The sequence below is a fragment of the Cannabis sativa genome, chromosome 9 (assembly GCF_029168945.1).
Source record: "Cannabis sativa cultivar Pink pepper isolate KNU-18-1 chromosome 9, ASM2916894v1, whole genome shotgun sequence".
NCBI lineage: Eukaryota > Viridiplantae > Streptophyta > Magnoliopsida > Rosales > Cannabaceae > Cannabis > Cannabis sativa.
In genome coordinates, this window is record NC_083609.1 from 49,885,262 (window position 1) to 49,891,620 (window position 6,359).

The following is a 6,359-nucleotide window of genomic DNA, read 5'->3' on the forward strand; positions in this document are numbered from 1 at the left end:
AATCTCCGGGTCCTGATGGCATGACGCCGGGTTTTTACCAAAAATGTTGGAGCACTGTAAGTAATGATATTATCACTCTTGTTAAGAATTTCTTTGTTGTTGGTTCTTTTCTAAGAGAGTTAAATCATACTAATATTGTGCTTATTCCTAAGAAAAAACATCCGAAGTCTATGACTGATTTGCGCCCTATATCTCTTTGTAATGTGCTTTATAAGATTATTTCGAAAGTGTTAGCCAACCGATTTAAAGAAGTTTTGCCTGTGGTGATCTCAAGTCATCAAAGTGCTTTTCTTCCGGGTCGCTTGATTTCTGATAATATTATGGTTGCTTTTGAGATTATGCACTATTTGAAGAGGAAGAGAGTAGGGAAGGAGGGATTCATGGCTATTAAACTTGATATGAGTAAGGCATACGATCGAGTTGAGTGGAGTTTTATTGAGAACATGTTGCTTCGTATGGGTTTTGCTCAACATTGGGTTCAGTTGATCATGTTTTGTGTGACTACGGTTTCGTATGATGTTACTCATGGTGGTCATTCTATGGGGCCGATTACTCCGTCAAGAGGGTTGCGTCAAGGAGATCCATTGTCTCCTTACTTGTTTTTGATCTGTGCCGAGGGTCTCTCTTTGTTGTTGAAGCACTATGAGAGGCATCATTGGTTAACTGGTTGTCGTGTTGCTCGGGGTGCACCTATGGTTTCTCACATGCTTTTTGCAGATGACAGCTATGTTTTTTGCAAGGCCAATGATAATGAAGCTCAAAGTGTGTTGCGGCTATTACACAGTTATGAGCTTGCTTCGGGTCAACAGGTAAATTTTGCTAAATCCTCTGTTTTCTTTAGCAAGAATGTTACCTCGGCTGTGCGTGATCACTTGTGTGGTTTGATGCGTTTAAATGCCGCTTCTGATGATAGCTTCTATTTGGGTCTTCCATGCATTATGGGAAGAAACAAAAATGCTATTCTTGGCTTCTTGAAGGAAAAAATGAAAAAGAAGATCTTTAGTTGGGAGACTAAGTTCTTGTCTAAAGCTGGCAAAGAAGTGTTGATAAAGTCTGTGGCTCAAGCGCTTCCTAATTATGCAATGAGTGTTTTTCTCCTAACTCAAGAAATTTGCACAAGCCTTGAAGGGATGATGGCGAAGTTTTGGTGGAAATCCCAATCTAATTCATCTAGCAGAGGCGTGAGTTGGGCTAGTTGGAAGAAGCTTTCTCAACATAAACACTATGGTGGTCTTGGTTTTCGTGATCTTCGGGACTATAATCTCTCTTTTTTGGGAAAGCAAGGTTGGCGCCTGCTTACTATGGAGGACACTCTAGTGGCGAGAATTTACAAGGCTCGATATTACCCACAAGGTTCGTTTCTTAACGCTGAATTGGGATCCAATCCAAGCTTTATTTGGAGAAGTATTTGGGCCGCTCAAGAGCTTGTAAGGGCCGGTGCAAGAAGGGCTATTGCAAGTGGTTCTTCGGTTAGTATCTTACTTGATCCTTGGCTTCCAAATGATTCTAATCCTTATGTCTTGACAAGTAATCCTGGTTTAGTTGATCAAAATGTTTCGAGTTTGATGGTTGTTGGGGAAAGATCTTGGGATATTGATCTTCTTAATGATATGTTTGAGGAGAGAGATATTCAGTTGATTCGAAGCATCCAACTATCTACTTCTCGGACTATAGATGGGTGGTTTTGGAGCATGGAGTCCTCGGGCTTCTATTCGGTTAAAAGTGCCTACAAGTTCCTTCAATCTTCAAGTGGGAATTGGTTATTTTTGCAAGATGGGAATTGTTGGAAGCATCTATGGCAGCTGCCCATTCCTCCCAAAGTTCATCACTTTCTTTGGCGTGCTTGCTCTGGTTGCCTCCCAACTAAGGTACAACTTCACTCAAAACATGTAAATGTAGATCTCTTGTGTCCTTTTTGCAATATACATATGGAGACTATTGTACATGTGTTGTTGGACTGCCCATTTTCTCAATCTTGCTGGGCTCTTTCGGCGGTAAACCAGTCGGCTCCTGGTTCTAGTGCCGAGTTTAGCAGCTGGTTTTTTGAGCTGCTAGCTGATGGCCGTGAGGAGGTTAGTGTAGAGGCTGCGATGGTGTGTTGGAGTATTTGGCATGCTCGCAACGAAGTGCAATGGAACCATAAGTCTCGGTCTGCTTTGGAGGTAGTGAAGTCGGCAAAAAATGTCCTTGGCCAATGGAAAATTACTAAATTTGAATCTCCTAATGCTTTATTTGCTATGGGGGATATCTCAAAAAGTAATTGTTGGCGTAAACCTGATGAGTATACGGTCAAGGTGAATGTCGATGGTGCGACTTTTGAAGCTCACCAAAAGTTTGGTTTCGGTTGTGTTGCTCGTGATCACCATGGCAAGCTTATTGAAGCTATTTCTGAGAGTCGTTGGGGTTGTGTTTCTGCAGAATTAGCTGAGGTCATTGGCATCAAGGAGGCGCTTAGTTGGATAAAGTGCAAGGGCTGGGGTAGGGTGGTTGTTGAGTCTGACGCTTTAGTTGTTGTTCAAGCAATTAATAGCTCAGTGCATATGCCATCCCAGTTTGGTTTGTTGGTTGAGGACTGTCGTACTATTGTAGCTAGTTTGAATAATGTCCTTATTTCTTATGTTAATCGATCTGCAAATAGGGCTGCCCATTGTGTTGCTAGGGCGTCTTATTTATCGTCAGGTTGTATTTTTAATGAGCTAAATGCTCCGCTTTCTTTGTGTGACATTGTTAAGGCTGATGCCTGTTAATTTTTAATGAAACTCCTTTATTCAAAAAAAAAAAAAGTTGATTTGATAGATTTAACTAAATCTCAACTTAATTAGGAATATTTAATGAAATTATAAAATTAAGATTCAGAAAGAATTTATATGGTTATAATTCTATATTTAATTAAAAACAAGAAAAATACATATAGCTTTCTAGAATATAACTATTCAAACTATGTTTTTCTTAAATTAATTTCAAGGAAGAATGAAATTAATTATGTTGCTAATCAATTTTTATTAGGTCAAACTAATATAATTAACCTAGCACAGTTATCCAAATCAGGTAAATGGGCCTTCACAATTGGGGTTGTTCATGTGAGGGGGGGCTGGGTCCAGTATGTCGTACCCACTTCTAAGGCTCCCAACTCTCACACAAGGCCCAAAAGAGAGGAATTTAACCTTAAAATGAACAACTGTTATTAATTGAATAGGCTCACTTCTAAATGAGCCTAAATAAAATATATCAGTTATGATATTTTATTTAGCAACAACAACCTATATGTATCTATAATAGAAATTAAACATATAGGCTCACACAGGCATACACTCTTGGATGGATCCTATCATGTTGCTAGGTCATACACAGATGAAAGAAGTTTGTAAAAATTACCTGTTACAAATTATTTACTTGATCTATCATCAATTGAACCTTTGGTTAAAATTAGATCATAGGATCTATCATCAAGTTAACCAAGGCAATTTAGATCAAGCAATAATAGGTTTTAGAAAACTTACAAACAATCTAAAACACATACTCCTGCAACAAGGTTAGATTTGGATAGTTGGATGTAGGATTTATTTAATTTTAAACATTTATTTCGAAAATAAAATTAAAATTAAACCTACCATTTTGAAAAATTAGGTTTTGGGTAACCTAAATGTCATTTCAAAATTAAATTGCTAACTTTCCTTTCTAAATTTCATGTCATTTAATAAATTAAATAATAAAATAGAAAATGGTAAATACATACCCTTTTCTTGTTTTACAATTTAATTTAATTAAAAAATAACAAAATTTAAAAGTTAACAAAAATACTTTATTTCCTCTTTTAAAATTATCATGATTATTTTGATCTTATTTTAATTAAGGTCAAGTTACCAAAAAAAATTAATATCTGACCTTAAAAAAATAAAATAATCAAATTTTAAAGGAAATAAGAAAAGAGGTAAGCAAAACTTGATTTTTCCTATTTTCAAAATCAAATTACACTAATATCTAAAATTAATTTTAATAATTAAAATTAATTTATTTCTAATAATTAGATTTGAAATTTGAAAAACAAAAATCAACATACAAAACTACACAAAAAATCGGAATTTAATTCCATGAAATAGCATGAAAAATCGAAAAAATTAAAAAATTGGATGAACTGTACGGATGGCATGCCATGCATGCCCATCCACGCGCGTATCTGGGGTGCACGCCGAGGAATCACGGCGCAGGAAGGCTGCTGGCAGCCATTCCGCGCGAGTGATGAGGGTGCTCATCACCGCGATTTTTCCAATTTTCAAAAATTCATAACTAATTCAAATTAAATCGAAATCGAGTTCTGTAAAAAAGTAAATTGCTTAGAATTTTCCAAACTATCCAATAAAAATAATTACAGAGACAGAAAAGTAACTATTTTTCCCAGAATTCACAAACAACAATCAAACATCAATATGACACTCAAAGCAACATGATACCATCCAAAAAAACAAGCAAATCGTTTTAAGTCCAAATTTCTTGCAAGTAAATCAATTACCATGGCTCTGGTGCCAGTTGTTGGAAGTTATTTTACCAGGAACTTAGATCTACTCACAAGTATGTTGATTTAACAACCTAAATATGAACTTCTAAAACGATAGAAAATTAAACACATAAGAGTATCAGAAATCTTACATTGGGTGCAGCGGAATATATGTCTCCTCCCACTCAGATCTCTAACCCTTGATTCCTTTCTGTAGCAGAGTATAATCAAGATCTGAGCCCGATAGTCCTTCTTTGTTGTTTCTGAATTCTACACAGCCTTCCTCACTATGATTGAGGTATTACTTGATGTGTGTGGGCACTACTCTAGCACTTATACATTTCAAAACAGTGAAGGAAGAGAGAGAGAGAGAGAGGGTGGCGGCTCAGAGAGAATTTTCAGAGAGAAAATTCTGTCAGAATAATGTTGTGTATCAGTTGTACAGTTCTGTTCAACTCTGAAGCCTTTGCCTTCTATTTATAGAAGACCACCTAGGGCTATGATTGAATTAATTGACATTTAATATTGAAAAAAATCAAAGGGAAAAGGGAAGCTAAGTGGCCGGCCTAGGCATTGTGGAAACAAGGCTTGCCACTTTTCCAACTTTCCTTTTCCTACACTGATAGTTTCCTGTTTTGTCAAAAACTGCCAATTCCTTTGTTCAACCACATAAATGTCAAATCTAATTATTTAATAATTAAAATTAATTATCAAATAATATATTGTCATTTATTTTATTAATAATGAAACTAATTAAAGTTTCCTAATTAATAAATATGCCCTTCAAAATCTCTATTTACTGTTTTGCCCTTAATAAGTGATAAATTCTCAAATAGACAAGTCTATCTTGAGAATTTTTAATTGATTAATTAAAATCAATTAAATGAGTCTTACAAGTAATATTATCTCAACTAGTGAGGGGACCATGGGTCTATATATCCGAGCTTCCAATAAGCAGATCTAGAATTTACCACTTAAATTCACTGACTTATTAATTCTTCGTTGAATCCACACATAGAACTCAGAATTGCACTCTCAGTATATAGAATGCTCTATATGTTCCACCATATAGACACATCATTAGTTATCCATTGTTATAATCCTAATGTGATCAATGATCCTCTATATGGATGATTTACACTGTAAAGGGACTAAATTACCGTAACACCCTACAATGTATTTTATCCTTAAAACACTTAACCCTGTATAAATGATATTTCAACTAAGTGAAATGAGTACTCAATCATTTATCTCGTTTGGTTAAGCTCGAAGGAAATCACCCTTTGCTTACTATTCGCCAGATAGAAGCTATAGATTCCATATTTATGTTAGCGCTCCCACTCAATCGCACTACCGTGTTCCCAAAATGTATGTATTGCCCAGACTAAAGATTAGGCTTAACTAACAAATCAAAGAACACGAATAATACTCTTGAAATTGAGCCTAACCATATCAGGATTTCGATCATGTGATCTAGGATCAACTTATGATATTGAATTGAATAGATATTTACGGTAATTTTCAAAAATCTAATTCAAAGTTCAATATCGGTCCATTCCAATGCATACTCCATGCATCCAACCTGAGCTTTACATTAACCTATGTTCTGGAAAGAACATAACATTTCTCCAAATGTAAGTAAACTCTGTTGTAGATTGTCATATTAGTAAAACCCAGTGTTCTGATAAATTTAGGAATACTTTATTCACATAGTCATGTTTACTTTCCACTGTGTTGACAACACAATAAACATGATCAAGTATGTGAAAAGGGGTTCGGATGAATTTATAAATCAAATAGACAAGCAATTGATTAAGTGAACCAAAACATACACAAATGAATGAAAAAATACTTCTGTTACTTT